The sequence below is a fragment of the Bactrocera oleae genome, chromosome 5, assembly GCF_042242935.1.
Source record: "Bactrocera oleae isolate idBacOlea1 chromosome 5, idBacOlea1, whole genome shotgun sequence".
NCBI lineage: Eukaryota > Metazoa > Arthropoda > Insecta > Diptera > Tephritidae > Bactrocera > Bactrocera oleae.
The window spans coordinates 21,286,749-21,304,788 of record NC_091539.1 but is presented as its reverse complement, the minus strand read 5'-3'; positions in this window follow the sequence as shown (position 1 = coordinate 21,304,788).

The window sequence follows — 18,040 nt, the reverse complement described above, 5'->3', positions numbered from 1 at the left end:
AAATTAAAAAAATGGCACTTTCTTAGTTTTAGACTTAAAGTCGATTTTCTTGTAAATTGTATATTAATGCTCGAACAGTCTACCGCCTATACTGAAAAACATAACTTTTACTGATTTGGGCTAAAGTAAAATTTTCATATTATTATAGTATTTATATTATTATAACCGAAAAAATTTACACATTTGCGCTTTCTCAGTTTTAGGCTCAAAGTCGATTTGCTCTTAAATTGCACAATATATTAATGTTCGAACAAGGTACCGCTTATACTGAAAAACATAACACTTACTGAGTTGCGCTAAAGTAAAATTTTCATGTTATTACAGTATTAACAAATTAATATAACCGAAAAAATTTACACAATTTTACTTTCTTAGTCTTAGACTCCAAATCGATTTTCTCTTAAATTGTATATTAATACTCGAACAATCTACCGCCTATACTGCAAACATAACTTCTACTGATTTGCGCTAAAGTAAAATTTCCATATTATTACAGTATTAAAAAATTAATATAGCCAAAAAAATTTACAAAATTGCACTTAGTTTTAGACTCAAAGTCGATTTTCTCTTTAATTGTGTATTAGTGCTCGAACAATCTACCGCTTATACGGAAAAGCATAACTTTCATGATTTGCGCTAAAGTAAAATTTTTACGTTGTTACAGTATTAACAAATTAATATAACCGAAAAGTTTAAAAAATTGCACCTTCTTAGTTTTAGACTCAAAGTCGGTTTTCTTTTTAATTGTATATTAGTGCTCGAACAATCTACCGCTTATACTGAAAAACATAACTTGTACTGATTTGCGCTAAAGTAAAATTTTCATATTATTACAGTATTAACAAATTAATATAACCGAAAAAATTTAAAAAATTGGTCTTACTTAGTTTTAAACTCAAAGTCGATTTGCTCTTTAATTGTATATTAATACTCGAACAATCTACCGCTTATACTGAAAAACAAAACTTCTACTGATTTGCGCTAAAGTAAAATTTTTATATTATTACAGTATTAACAAATTATTATAATTGAAAAAATTAAAAAATGGCACTTTCTTAGTTTTAGACTTAAAGTCGATTTTCTTGTAAATTGTATATTAATGCTCGAACAGTCTACCGCCTATACTGAAAAACATAACTTTTACTGATTTGGGCTAAAGTAAAATTTTCATGTTATTACAGTATTAACAAATTAATATACTCGAAAAAATTTAAACAATGGCACTTTCTTAGTTTCCGACTTAAATACGATTTTCTTGTAAATTGTATATTAATGGTAGAACAATCTACCGCTTATATTGAAAAACATAAATTTTACTGATTTGCGCTAAAGTAAAATTTTCATGTTATTAGAGTATTAGCAAATAAATATAATTGAAAAAATTTAAAAAATGGCACTTTCTTAGTTTTAGACTTAAAGTCGATTTTCTTGTAAATTGTATATTAATGCTCGAACAGTCTACCGCCTATACTGAAAAACATAACTTTTACTGATTTGGGCTAAAGTAAAATTTTCATGTTATTACAGTATTAACAAATTAATATACTCGAAAAAATTTAAACAATGGCACTTTCTTAGTTTCCGACTTAAATACGATTTTCTTGTAAATTGTATATTAATGGTAGAACAATCTACCGCTTATATTGAAAAACATAAATTTTACTGATTTGCGCTAAAGTAAAATTTTCATGTTATTAGAGTATTAGCAAATTAATATAATTGAAAAAATTTAAAAAATGGCACTAACTTAGTTTTAGACTTAAAGTCGATTTTCTTGTAAATTGTATATTAATGCTCGAACAGTCTACCGCCTATACTGAAAAACATAACTTTTACTGATTTGGGCTAAAGTAAAATTTTCATGTTATTACAGTATTAACAAATTATTATAATTGAAAAAATTAAAAAAATGGCACTTTCTTAGTTTTAGACTTAAAGTCGATTTTTTTGTAAATTGTATATTAATGCTCGAACAGTCTACCGCCTATACTGAAAAACATAACTTTTACTGATTTGGGCTAAAGTAAAATTTTCATATTATTATAGTATTTATATTATTATAACCGAAAAAATTTACACATTTGCGCTTTCTCAGTTTTAGGCTCAAAGTCGATTTGCTCTTAAATTGCACAATATATTAATGTTCGAACAAGGTACCGCTTATACTGAAAAACATAACTCTTACTGATTTGCGCTAAAGTAAAATTTTCATGTTATTACAGTATTAACAAATTAATATAACCGAAAAAATTTACACAATTTTACCTTCTTAGTCTTAGACTCCAAATCGATTTTCTCTTAAATTGTGTATTAATACTCGAACAATCTACCGCCTATACTGCAAACATAACTTCTACTGATTTGCGCTAAAGTAAAATTTCCATATTATTACAGTATTAAAAAATTAATATAGCCAAAAAAATTTTAAAAATTTCACTTACTTAGTTTTAGACTCAAAGTCGATTTGCTCTTAAATTTTACAATATATTAATGTTTGAAGAAGGTACCGCTCATACTGAAAAACATCACTTTTACTATTTTGCGTTAAAGTAAAATTTTCATGTTATTACTGTATTAACAAATTAATATAATTGAAAAAATTAAAAAAATGGCACACAGTCTACCGCCTATACTGAAAAACATAACTTTTACTGATTTGGGCTAAAGTAAAATTTTCATGTTATTACAGTATTAACAAATTAATATACTCGAAAAAATTTAAACAATGGCACTTTCTTAGTTTCCGACTTAAATACGATTTTCTTGTAAATTGTATATTAATGGTAGAACAATCTACCGCTTATATTGAAAAACATAAATTTTACTGATTTGCGCTAAAGTAAAATTTTCATGTTATTAGAGTATTAGCAAATTAATATAATTGAAAAAATTTAAAAAATGGCACTAACTTAGTTTTAGACTTAAAGTCGATTTTCTTGTAAATTGTATATTAATGCTCGAACAGTCTACCGCCTATACTGAAAAACATAACTTTTACTGATTTGGGCTAAAGTAAAATTTTCATGTTATTACAGTATTAACAAATTATTATAATTGAAAAAATTAAAAAAATGGCACTTTCTTAGTTTTAGACTTAAAGTCGATTTTCTTGTAAATTGTATATTAATGCTCCAACAGTCTACCGCCTATACTGAAAAACATAACTTTTACTGTTTTGCGCTAAAGTAAAATTTTCATGTTATTACGGTATTAACAAATTATTATAACCGAAAAAATTTACACAATTGCGCTTTCTTAGTTTTAGGCTCAAAGTCGATTTGCTGTAAAGTTTTCATATTATTACGGTATTAACAAATTAATATAACCGAAAAAATTTAAAAAATTGCCCTTACTTAGTATTAAACTTAAAGTCGATTTGCTCTTTAATTGTATATTAATGCTTGAACAATCTACCGCCTATACTGAAAAACATAACACCTACTGATTTGCGCTAAAGTAAAATTTTTATATTATTACAGTATTAACAAATTAATATACTCGAAAAAATTTAAACAATGGCACTTTCTTAGTTTTAGACTTAAAAACGATTTTCTTGTAATTTGTATATTAATGGACGAACAATCTACCGCTTATATTGAAAAACATAACTTTTACTGATTTGCGCTAAAGTAAAATTTTCATGTTATTACAGTGTTAACAAATTATTATAATTGAAAAAATAAAAAAAAGCACTTTCTTAGTTTTAGACTTAAAGTCGATTTTCTTGTAAATTGTATATTAATGCTCGAACAGTCTACCGCCTATACTAAAAAACATAACTTTTACTGATTTGGGCTAAAGTAAAATTTTCATGTTATTACAGTATTAACAAATTATTATAACCGAAAAAATTTACACAATTGCGCTTTCTTAGTTTTAGGCTCAAAGTCGATTTGCTCTTAAATTGCACAATATATCAATGTTCGAACAAGGTACCGCTTATACTGAAAAACATAACTTTTACTGGTTTGCGCTAAAGTAAAATTTTCATGTTATTACAGTATTAACAAATTATTATAATTGAAAAAATGGCACTTTCTTTGTTTTAGACTTAAAGTCGATTTTCTTGTAAATTGTATATTAATGCTCGAACAGTCTACCGCCTATACTAAAAAACATAACTTTTACTGATTTGGGCTAAAGTAAAATTTTCATGTTATTACAGTATTAACAAATTATTATAACCGAAAAAATTTACACAATTGCGCTTTCTTAGTTTTAGGCTCAAAGTCGATTTGCTCCTAAATTGCACAATATATCAATGTTCGAACGAGGTACCGCTTATACTGAAAAACATAACTTTTACTGGTTTGCGCTAAAGTAAAATTTTCATGTTATTACAGTATTAACAAATTATTATAATTGATAAAATTAAAAAAATGGCACTTTCTTAGTTTTAGACTTAAAGTCGATTTGCTCTTTAATTGTATATTAATGCTTGAACAATCTACCGCTTATACTGAAAAACATAACACCTACTGATTTGCGCTAAAGTAAAATTTTTATATTATTACAGTATTAACAAATTAATATACTCGAAAAAATTTAAACAATGGCACTTTCTTAGTTTTAGACTTAAAAACGATTTTCTTGTAAATTGTATATTAATGGACGAACAATCTACCGCTTATATTGAAAAACATAACTTTTACTGATTTGCGCTAAAGTAAAATTTTCATGTTATTACAGTGTTAACAAATTATTATAATTGAAAAAATAAAAAAAAGCACTTTCTTAGTTTTAGACTTAAAGTCGATTTTCTTGTAAATTGTATATTAATGCTCGAACAGTCTACCGCCTATACTGAAAAACATAACTTTTACTGATTTGGGCTAAAGTAAAATTTTCATGTTATTACAGTTTTAACAAATTATTATAACCGAAAAAATTTACACAATTGCGCTTTCTTAGTTTTAGGCTCAAAGTCGATTTGCTCCTAAATTGCACAATATATCAATGTTCGAACGAGGTACCGCTTATACTGAAAAACATAACTTTTACTGGTTTGCGCTAAAGTAAAATTTTCATGTTATTACAGTATTAACAAATTATTATAATTGATAAAATTAAAAAAATGGCACTTTCTTAGTTTCCGACTTAAATACGATTTTCTTGTAAATTGTATATTAATGGTAGAACAATCTACCGCTTATATTGTAAAACATAAATTTTACTGATTTGCGCTAAAGTAAAATTTTCATGTTATTAGAGTATTAGCAAATTAATATAATTGAAAAAATTTAAAAAATGGCACTTTCTTAGTTTTAGACTTAAAGTCGATTTTCTTGTAAATTGTATATTAATACTCGAACAGTCTACCGCCTATACTGAAAAACATAACTTTTACTGATTTGGGCTAAAGTAAAATTTTCATGTTATTAGAGTATTAGCCAATTAATATAATTGAAAAAATTTAAAAAATGGCACTTTCTTAGTTTTAGACTTAAAAACGATTTTCTTGTAAATTGTATATTAATGGACGAACAATCTACCGCTTATATTGAAAAACATAACTTTTACTGATTTGCGCTAAAGTAAAATTTTCATGTTATTACAGTGTTAACAAATTATTATAATTGAAAAAATAAAAAAAAGCACTTTCTTAGTTTTAGACTTAAAGTCGATTTTCTTGTAAATTGTATATTAATGCTCGAACAGTCTACCGCCTATACTAAAAAACATAACTTTTACTGATTTGGGCTAAAGTAAAATTTTCATGTTATTACAGTATTAACAAATTATTATAACCGAAAAAATTTACACAATTGCGCTTTCTTAGCTTTAGGCTCAAAGTCGATTTGCTCTTAAATTGCACAATATATCAATGTTCGAACAAGGTACCGCTTATACTGAAAAACATAACTTTTACTGGTTTGCGCTAAAGTAAAATTTTCATGTTATTACAGTATTAACAAATTATTATAATTGAAAAAATTAAAAAAATGGCACTTTCTTAGTTTTAGACTTAAAGTCGATTTTCTTGTAAATTGTATATTAATGCTCGAACAGTCTACCGCCTATACTGAAAAACATAACTTTTACTGATTTGGGCTAAAGTAAAATTTTCATGTTATTACAGTATTAACAAATTAATATACTCGAAAAAATTTAAACAATGGCACTTTCTTAGTTTCCGACTTAAATACGATTTTCTTGTAAATTGTATATTAATACTCGAACAATCTACCGCTTATACTGAAAAACATAACTTCTACTGATTTGCGCTAAAGTAAAATTTTCATGTTATTACAGTATTAGCAAATTAATATAATTGAAAAAATTTAAAAAATGGCACTTTCTTAGTTTTAGACTTAAAGTCGATTTTCTTGTAAATTGTATATTAATGCTCGAACAGTCTACCGCCTATACTGAAAAACATAACTTTTACTGATTTGGGCTAAAGTAATATTTTTATATTATTACAGCATTAACAAATTATTATAATTGAAAAAATTAAAAAAATGGCACTTTCTTAGTTTTAGACTTAAAGTCGATTTTCTTGTAAATTGTATATTAATGCTCGAACAGTCTACCGCCTATACTGAAAAACATAACTTTTACTGATTTGGGCTAAAGTAAAATTTTCATGTTATTACAGTATTAACAAATTAATATACTCGAAAAAATTTAAACAATGGCACTTTCTTAGTTTCCGACTTAAATACGATTTTCTTGTAAATTGTATATTAATGGTAGAACAATCTACCGCTTATATTGAAAAACATAAATTTTACTGATTTGCGCTAAAGTAAAATTTTCATGTTATTAGAGTATTAGCAAATTAATATAATTGAAAAAATTTAAAAAATGGCACTTTCTTAGTTTTAGACTTAAAGTCGATTTTCTTGTAAATTGTATATTAATGCTCGAACAGTCTACCGCCTATACTGAAAAACATAACTTTTACTGATTTGGGCTAAAGTAAAATTTTCATGTTATTACAGTATTAACAAATTATTATAATTGAAAAAATTAAAAAAATGGCACTTTCTTAGTTTTAGACTTAAAGTCGATTTTCTTGTAAATTGTATATTAATGCTCGAACAGTCTACCGCCTATACTGAAAAACATAACTTTTACTGATTTGGGCTAAAGTAAAACTTTCATATTATTATAGTATTTATATTATTATAACCGAAAAAATTTACACATTTGCGCTTTCTCAGTTTTAGGCTCAAAGTCGATTTGCTCTTAAATTGCACAATATATTAATGTTCGAACAAGGTACCGCTTATACTGGAAAACATAACTCTTACTGATTTGCGCTAAAGTAAAATTTTCATGTTATTACAGTATTAACAAATTAATATAACCGAAAAAATTTACACAATTTTACTTTCTTAGTCTTAGACTCCAAATCGATTTTCTCTTAAATTGTATATTAATACTCGAACAATCTACCGCCTATACTGCAAACATAACTTCTACTGATTTGCGCTAAAGTAAAATTTCCATATTATTACAGTATCAAAAAATTAATATAGCCAAAAAAATTTTAAAAATTTCACTTACTTAGTTTTAGACTCAAAGTCGATTTGCTCTTAAATTGCACAATATATCAATGTTCGAACAAGGTACGGCTTATACTGAAAAACATAACTTTTACTGGTTTGCGCTAAAGTAAAATTTTCATGTTATTACAGTATTAACAAATTATTATAATTGAAAAAATTAAAAAAAATGGCACTTTCTTAGTTTTAGACTTAAAGTCGATTTTCTTGTAAATTGTATATTAATGCTCGAACAGTCTACTGCCTATACTGAAAAACATAACTTTTACTGATTTGGGCTAAAGTAAAATTTTCATGTTATTACAGTATTAACAAATTAATATACTCGAAAAAATTTAAACAATGGCACTTTCTTAGTTTCCGACTTAAATACGATTTTCTTGTAAATTGTATATTAATACTCGAACAATCTACCGCTTATACTGAAAAACATAACTTTTACTGATTTGCGCTAAAGTAAAATTTTCATGTTATTACAGTGTTAACAAATTATTATAATTGAAAAAATAAAAAAAAGCACTTTCTTAGTTTTAGACTTAAAGTCGATTTTCTTGTAAATTGTATATTAATGCTCGAACAGTCTACCGCCTATACTAAAAAACATAACACCTACTGATTTGCGCTAAAGTAAAATTTTTATATTATTACAGTATTAACAAATTAATATACTCGAAAAAATTTAAACAATGGCACTTTCTTAGTTTTAGACTTAAAAACGATTTTCTTGTAAATTGTATATTAATGGACGAACAATCTACCGCTTATATTGAAAAACATAACTTTTACTGATTTGCGCTAAAGTAAAATTTTCATGTTATTACAGTGTTAACAAATTATTATAATTGAAAAAATAAAAAAAAGCACTTTCTTAGTTTTAGACTTAAAGTCGATTTTCTTGTAAATTGTATATTAATGCTCGAACAGTCTACCGCCTATACTAAAAAACATAACTTTTACTGATTTGGGCTAAAGTAAAATTTTCATGTTATTACAGTATTAACAAATTATTATAACCGAAAAAATTTACACAATTGCGCTTTCTTAGTTTTAGGCTCAAAGTCGATTTGCTCTTAAATTGCACAATATATCAATGTTCGAACAAGGTACCGCTTATACTGAAAAACATAACTTTTACTGGTTTGCGCTAAAGTAAAATTTTCATGTTATTACAGTATTAACAAATTATTATAATTGAAAAAATTAAAAAAATGGCACTTTCTTAGTTTTAGACTTAAAGTCGATTTTCTTGTAAATTGTATATTAATGCTCGAACAGTCTACCGCCTATACTAAAAAACATAACTTTTACTGATTTGGGCTAAAGTAAAATTTTCATGTTATTACAGTATTAACAAATTATTATAACCGAAAAAATTTACACAATTGCGCTTTCTTAGTTTTAGGCTCAAAGTCGATTTGCTCTTAAATTGCACAATATATCAATGTTCGAACGAGGTACCGCTTATACTGAAAAACATAAATTTTTGCTGGTTTGCGCTAAAGTAAAATTTTCATGTTATTACAGTATTAACAAATTATTATAATTGATAAAATTAAAAAAATGGCACTTTCTTAGTTTTAGACTTAAAGTCGATTTTCTTGTAAATTGTATATTAATGCTCGAACAGTCTACCGCCTATACTGAAAAACATAACTTTTACTGATTTGGGCTAAAGTAAAATTTTCATATTATTACGGTATTAACAAATTAATATAACCGAAAAAATTTAAAAAATTGCCCTTACTTAGTTTTAAACTTAAAGTCGATTTGCTCTTTAATTGTATATTAATGCTTGAACAATCTACCGCTTATACTGAAAAACATAACACCTACAGATTTGCGCTAAAGTAAAATTTTTATATTATTACAGTATTAACAAATTAATATACTCGAAAAAATTTAAACAATGGCACTTTCTTAGTTTTAGACTTAAAAACGATTTTCTTGTAAATTGTATATTAATGGACGAACAATCTACCGCTTATATTGAAAAACATAACTTTTACTGATTTGCGCTAAAGTAAAATTTTCATGTTATTACAGTGTTAACAAATTATTATAATTGAAAAAATAAAAAAAAGCACTTTCTTAGTTTTAGACTTAAAGTCGATTTTCTTGTAAATTGTATATTAATGCTCGAACAGTCTACCGCCTATACTAAAAAACATAACTTTTACTGATTTGGGCTAAAGTAAAATTTTCATGTTATTACAGTATTAACAAATTATTATAACCGAAAAAATTTACACAATTGCGCTTTCTTAGTTTTAGGCTCAAAGTCGATTTGCTCTTAAATTGCACAATATATCAATGTTCGAACAAGGTACCGATTATACTGAAAAACATAACTTTTACTGGTTTGCGCTAAAGTAAAATTTTCATGTTATTACAGTATTAACAAATTATTATAATTGAAAAAATTAAAAAAATGGCACTTTCTTAGTTTTAGACTTAAAGTCGATTTTCTTGTAAATTGTATATTAATGCTCGAACAGTCTACCGCCTATACTAAAAAACATAACTTTTACTGATTTGGGCTAAAGTAAAATTTTCATATTTTTACGGTATTAACAAATTAATATAACCGAAAAAATTTAAAAAATTGCCCTTACTTAGTTTTAAACTTAAAGTCGATTTGCTCTTTAATTGTATTGTAATGCTTGAACAATCTACCGCCTATACTGAAAAACATAACACCTACTGATTTGCGCTAAAGTAAAATTTTCATATTATTACGGTATTAACAAATTAATATAACCGAAAAAATTTAAAAAATTGCCCCTACTTAGTTTTAAACTTAAAGTCGATTTGCTCTTTAATTGAATATTAATGCTTGAACAATCTACCGCCTATACTGAAAACCATAACACCTACTGATTTGCGCTAAAATAAAATTTTTATGTTATTAGAGTATTAGCCAATTAATATACTTAAACAATATATATTTAAACAATGGCACTTTCTTATTTTTAGACTTAAAAACGATTTTCTTGTAAATTGTATATTAATGGACGAACAATCTACCGCTTATATTGAAAAACATAACTTTTACTGATTTGCGCTAAAGTAAAATTTTCATGTTATTACAGTGTTAACAAATTATTATAATTGAAACAATAAAAAAAAAGTACTTTCTTAGTTTTAGACTTAAAGTCGATTTTCTCTTTAATTGTATATTAATGCTCGGACAATCTACCGCTTATACTGAAAAACATAACTTTTACTGATTTGCGTAAAAGTAAGATGTTCATGCTATTACAGTATTAACAAATTAATAAAACCGAAAAGATTTACATAATTGCACTTTCCTAGTTTTAGACTCAAAGTCGATTTCCTCTTTAATTGTATATTAGTGCTCGAACAATCTACAGCTTATACTGAAAAACATCACTTATACTGTTTTGCGTAAAGGCAAAATGTTCATGTTATTACAGTATTAACAAATTAATATAACCGAAAAAATTTACAAAATTGCACTTTCTTAGTTTTAAAATCAAAGTCGATTTTCTCTTAAATTGTATATTTATGCTCCAACAATTTATTTTTACAGATTTGCGTAAAAGTAAAGTGTTCATGTTATTACAGTATTAACAAATTAATATAACCGAAAAATTTAAAAAATTGCACCTTCTTAGTTTTAGACTCAAAGTCGATTTTCTCTTTAATTGTATATTATTGCTCGAACAATCTACCGCTTATACTGAAAAACATCACTTTTATTGATTTGCGTAATAGTAAAATGTTCATGTTATTACAGTATTAACAAATTAATATAACCGAAAAATTTAAAAAATTGCACTTTCTTAGTTTTCGACTCAAAGTCGATTTTCTCTTTAATTGTATATTAGTGCTCGAACAATCTACCACATATACTGAAAAACATCACTTTTATTGATTTGCGTAATAGTAAAATGTTCATGTTATTACAGTATTAACAAATTAATATAACCGAAAAATTTAAAAAATTGCACTTTCTTAGTTTTCGACTCAAAGTCGATTTTCTCTTTAATTGTATATTAGTGCTCGAACAATCTACCGCTTATACTAAAAAACATAAATTTTACTGATTTGGGCTAAAGTAAAAGTTTCATGTTATTACAGTATTAACAAATTAATATAACCGAAAAAATTTACAAAATTGCACTTTCTTAGTTTTAAAATCAAAGTCGATTTTCTCCTAAATAGTATATTTATGCTCCAACAATTCACTTTTACTGATTTGCGTAAAAGTAAAATGTGCAAGTTATTACAGTATTATAAAATTAATATAACCGAAAAAATTTACACAACTGCACCTTCTTAGTTTTAGACTCAAAGTTGATTTTCTCTCTAATTGTATATTAGTGAAAACATAACTTTTACTGATTTGCGTTAAAGTAAAACTTTCATCTTATTACAGTATTATAAAATTAATATAACCGAAAAAATTTACAAAATTGCCCTTAGTTTTAGACTCAAAATCGATTTTCTCTTTAATTGTATAATAGTGCTCGAACAATCTACCGCTTATACTGAAAAACATAACTTTAACTGATTTGCCTAAAAGTAATATGTTCATGTTATTACAGTATTAACAAATTAATAAAACCGAAAAAATTTACACAACTGCCCTTTCTTAGTTTCAGACTCAAAGTCGATTTTCTCTTAAATTGTACATTAGTGCTCGAACAATATACCGCTGATACTGAGAAACATAACTTTTACTTCTTTGCGTTAAAGTAAAATTTTCATGTTATTACAGTATTAACAAACTAATATAACCGAAAAAATTTACAAAATTGCATTCTCTTAGTTTTAGACTCAAAGTCGATTTTCTCTTTAATTGTATATTAGTGCTCGAACAATCTACCGCATATACTGAAAAACATCACTTTTACTGATTTGCGTAAAAGTAAAATGTTCATGTTATTACAGTATTAACAAATTAATATAACCGAAAAATTTAAAAAATTGCACTTTCTTAGTTTTCGACTCAAAGTCGATTTTCTCTTTAATTGTATATTAGTGCTCGAACAATCTACCGCTTATACTGAAAAACATAAATTTTACTGATTTGGGCTAAAGTAAAAGTTTCATGTTATTACAGTATTAAAAAATTAATGTAACCGAAAAAATTAACACAACTGCACTTTCCTAGTTTTAGACTCAAAGTCGATTTTCTCTCTAATTGTATATTAGTGAAAACATAACTTTTACTGATTTGCGTTAAAGTAAAATTTTCATGTTATTACAGTATTATAAAATTGATATAACGGAAAAAATTTACGAAATTGCACTTAGTTTTCGACTCAAAGTCGATTTTCTCTTTAATTGTATATTAGTGCTCGAACAATCTACCGCTTATACTGAAAAACATAAATTTTTCTGATTTGGGCTAAAGTAAAATATTCATGTTATTACAGTATTAACAAATTATTATAACCGAAAAAATTTAAATTTGCAATTTCTTAGTTTTAGACTCAAAGTCGATTTTCTCTTTAATTGTATATTAGTGCTCAAACAATCTACCGCATATACTGAAAAACATCACTTTTATTGATTTGCGTAATAGTAAAATGTTCATGTTATTACAGTATTAACAAATTAATATAACCGAAAAATTTAAAAAATTGCACTTTCTTAGTTTTCGACTCAAAGTCGATTTTCTCTTTAATTGTATATTAGTGCTCGAACAATCTACCGCTTATACTGAAAAACATAAATTTTACTGATTTGGGCTAAAGTAAAAGTTTCATGTTATTACAGTATTAACAAATTAATGTAACCGAAAAAATTAACACAACTGCACTTTCCTAGTTTTAGACTCAAAGTCGATTTTCTCTTAAATTGTTAGTTAATGCTCGAACAATCTACTGCTTATAATGAAAAACATAACTTTTACTGATTTGCGCTAAAGTAAAATTTTCATATTATTACAGTATTATAAAATTAATATAACCGAAAAAATTTACAAAATTGCACTTAGTTTTAGACTCAAAGTCGATTTTCTCTTTAATGGTATATTGGCGCTCGAACAATCTACCGCTTTTACTGAAAAACATAACTTTTTCTGATTTACGTAAAAGTAATATGTTCATGTTATTACAGTATTAACAAATTAATAAAACCGAAAAAATTTACACAACTGCACTTTCTTAGTTTTAGACTCAAAGTCGATTTTCTCTCTAATTGTATATTAATGCTCCAACAATTCACTTTTACTGATTTGCGTAAAAGTAAAATGTTCATGTTATTACAGTATTAACAAATTAATATAACCGAAAAAATTTACACAACTGCACCTTCTTAGTTTTAGACTCAAAGTCGATTTTCTCTCTAATTGTATATTAGTGAAAACATAACTTTTACTGATTTGCGTTAAAGTAAAATTTTCATGTTATTACAGTATTATAAAATTAATATAACCGAAAAAATTTACAAAATTGCACTTAGTTTTAGACTCAAAGTCGATTTTCTCTTTAATTGTATATTGGCGCTCGAACAATCTACCGCTTTTACTGAAAAACATAACTTTTTCTGATTTACGTAAAAGTAATATGTTCATGTTATTACAGTATTAACAAATTAATAAAACCGAAAAAATTTACACAACTGCACTTTCTTAGTTTTAGACTCAAAGTCGATTTTCTCTCTAATTGTATATTAATGCTCCAACAATTCACTTTTACTGATTTGCGTAAAAGTAAAATGTTTATGTTATTACAGTATTAACAAATTAATGTAACCGAAAAAATTAACACAACTGCACTTTCCTAGTTTTAGACTCAAAGTCGATTTTCTCTCTAATTGTATATTAGTGAAAACATAACTTTTACTGATTTGCGTTAAAGTAAAATTTTCATGTTATTACAGTATTATAAAATTAATATAACCGAAAAAATTTACAAAATTGCACTTAGTTTTAGACTCAAAGTCGATTTTCTCTTTAATTGTATATTGGCGCTCGAACAATCTACCGCTTTTACTGAAAAACATAACTTTTTCTGATTTACGTAAAAGTAATATGTTCATGTTATTACAGTATTAACAAATTAATAAAACCGAAAAAATTTACACAACTGCACTTTCTTAGTTTTAGACTCAAAGTCGATTTTCTCTCTAATTGTATATTAATGCTCCAACAATTCACTTTTACTGATTTGCGTAAAAGTAAAATGTTCATGTTATTACAGTATTAACAAATTAATATAACCGAAAAAATTTACACAACTGCACCTTCTTAGTTTTAGACTCAAAGTCGATTTTTTCTCTAATTGTATATTAGTGAAAACATAACTTTTACTGATTTGCGTTAAAGTAAAATTTTCATGTTATTACAGTATTATAAAATTGATATAACGGAAAAAATTTACGAAATTGCACTTAGTTTTCGACTCTAAGTCGATTTTCTCTTTAATTGTATATTAGTGCTCGAACAATCTACCGCTTATACTGAAAAACATAAATTTTACTGATTTGGGCTGAAGTAAAATGTTCATGTTATTACAGTATTAACAAATTAATATAACCGAAAAATTTAAAAAATTGCACTTTCTTAGTTTTCGACTCAAAGTCGATTTTCTCTTTAATTGTATATTAGTGCTCGAACAATCTACCGCATATACTGAAAAACATCACTTTTATTGATTTGCGTTAAAGTAAAATTTTCATGTTATTACAGTATTATAAAATTAATATAACCGAAAAAATTTACAAAATTGCACTTAGTTTTAGACTCAAAGTCGATTTTCTCTTTAATTGTATATTGGCGCTCGAACAATCTACCGCTTTTACTGAAAAACATAACTTTTTCTGATTTACGTAAAAGTAATATGTTCATGTTATTACAGTATTAACAAATTAATAAAACCGAAAAAATTAACACAACTGCACTTTCCTAGTTTTAGACTCAAAGTCGATTTTCTCTCTAATTGTATATTAATGCTCCAACAATTCACTTTTACTGATTTGCGTAAAAGTAAAATGTTCATGTTATTACAGTATTAACAAATTAATGTAACCGAAAAAATTAACACAACTGCACTTTCCTAGTTTTAGACTCAAAGTCGATTTTCTCTCTAATTGTATATTAGTGAAAACATAACTTTTACTGATTTGCGCTAAAGTAAAATTTTCATATTATTACAGTATTATAAAATTAATATAACCGAAAAAATTTACAAAATTGCACTTAGTTTTAGACTCAAAGTCGATTTTCTCTTTAATGGTATATTGGCGCTCGAACAATCTACCGCTTTTACTGAAAAACATAACTTTTTCTGATTTACGTAAAAGTAATATGTTCATGTTATTACAGTATTAACAAATTAATAAAACCGAAAAAATTTACACAACTGCACTTTCTTAGTTTTAGACTCAAAGTCGATTTTCTCTCTAATTGTATATTAATGCTCCAACAATTCACTTTTACTGATTTGCGTAAAAGTAAAATGTTCATGTTATTACAGTATTAACAAATTAATATAACCGAAAAAATTTACACAACTGCACCTTCTTAGTTTTAGACTCAAAGTCGATTTTCTCTCTAATTGTATATTAGTGAAAACATAACTTTTACTGATTTGCGTTAAAGTAAAATTTTCATGTTATTACAGTATTATAAAATTAATATAACCGAAAAAATTTACAAAATTGCACTTAGTTTTAGACTCAAAGTCGATTTTCTCTTTAATTGTATATTGGCGCTCGAACAATCTACCGCCTTTACTGAAAAACATAACTTTTTCTGATTTACGTAAAAGTAATATGTTCATGTTATTACAGTATTAACAAATTAATAAAACCGAAAAAATTTACACAACTGCACTTTCTTAGTTTTAGACTCAAAGTCGATTTTCTCTCTAATTGTATATTAATGCTCCAACAATTCACTTTTACTGATTTGCGTAAAAGTAAAATGTTCATGTTATTACAGTATTAACAAATTAATGTAACCGAAAAAATTAACACAACTGCACTTTCCTAGTTTTAGACTCAAAGTCGATTTTCTCTCTAATTGTATATTAGTGAAAACATAACTTTTACTGATTTGCGTTAAAGTAAAATTTTCATGTTATTACAGTATTATAAAATTAATATAACCGAAAAAATTTACAAAATTGCACTTAGTTTTAGACTCAAAGTCGATTTTCTCTTTAATTGTATATTGGCGCTCGAACAATCTACCGCTTTTACTGAAAAACATAACTTTTTCTGATTTACGTAAAAGTAATATGTTCATGTTATTACAGTATTAACAAATTAATAAAACCGAAAAAATTTACACAACTGCACTTTCTTAGTTTAAGACTCAAAGTCGATTTTCTCTCTAATTGTATATTAATGCTCCAACAATTCACTTTTACTGATTTGCGTAAAAGTAAAATGTTCATGTTATTACAGTATTAACAAATTAATGTAACCGAAAAAATTAACACAACTGCACTTTCCTAGTTTTAGACTCAAAGTCGATTTTCTCTCTAATTGTATATTAGTGAAAACATAACTTTTACTGATTTGCGCTAAAGTAAAATTTTCATATTATTACAGTATTATAAAATTAATATAACCGAAAAAATTTACAAAATTGCACTTAGTTTTAGACTCAAAGTCGATTTTCTCTTTAATGGTATATTGGCGCTCGAACAATCTACCGCTTTTACTGAAAAACATAACTTTTTCTGATTTACGTAAAAGTAATATGTTCATGTTATTACAGTATTAACAAATTAATAAAACCGAAAAAATTTACACAACTGCACTTTCTTAGTTTTAGACTCAAAGTCGATTTTCTCTCTAATTGTATATTAATGCTCCAACAATTCACTTTTACTGATTTGCGTAAAAGTAAAATGTTCATGTTATTACAGTATTAACAAATTAATATAACCGAAAAAATTTACACAACTGCACCTTCTTAGTTTTAGACTCAAAGTCGATTTTCTCTCTAATTGTATATTAGTGAAAACATAACTTTTACTGATTTGCGTTAAAGTAAAATTTTCATGTTATTACAGTATTATAAAATTAATATAACCGAAAAAATTTACAAAATTGCACTTAGTTTTAGACTCAAAGTCGATTTTCTCTTTAATTGTATATTGGCGCTCGAACAATCTACCGCTTTTACTGAAAAATATAACTTTTTCTGATTTACGTAAAAGTAATATGTTCATATTATTACAGTATTAACAAATTAATAAAACCGAAAAAATTTACACAACTGCACTTTCTTAGTTTTAGACTCAAAGTCGATTTTCTCTCTAATTGTATATTAATGCTCCAACAATTCACTTTTACTGATTTGCGTAAAAGTAAAATGTTCATGTTATTACAGTATTAACAAATTAATGTAACCGAAAAAATTAACACAACTGCACTTTCCTAGTTTTAGACTCAAAGTCGATTTTCTCTCTAATTGTATATTAGTGAAAACATAACTTTTACTGATTTGCGTTAAAGTAAAATTTTCATGTTATTACAGTATTATAAAATTAATATAACCGAAAAAATTTACAAAATTGCACTTAGTTTTAGACTCAAAGTCGATT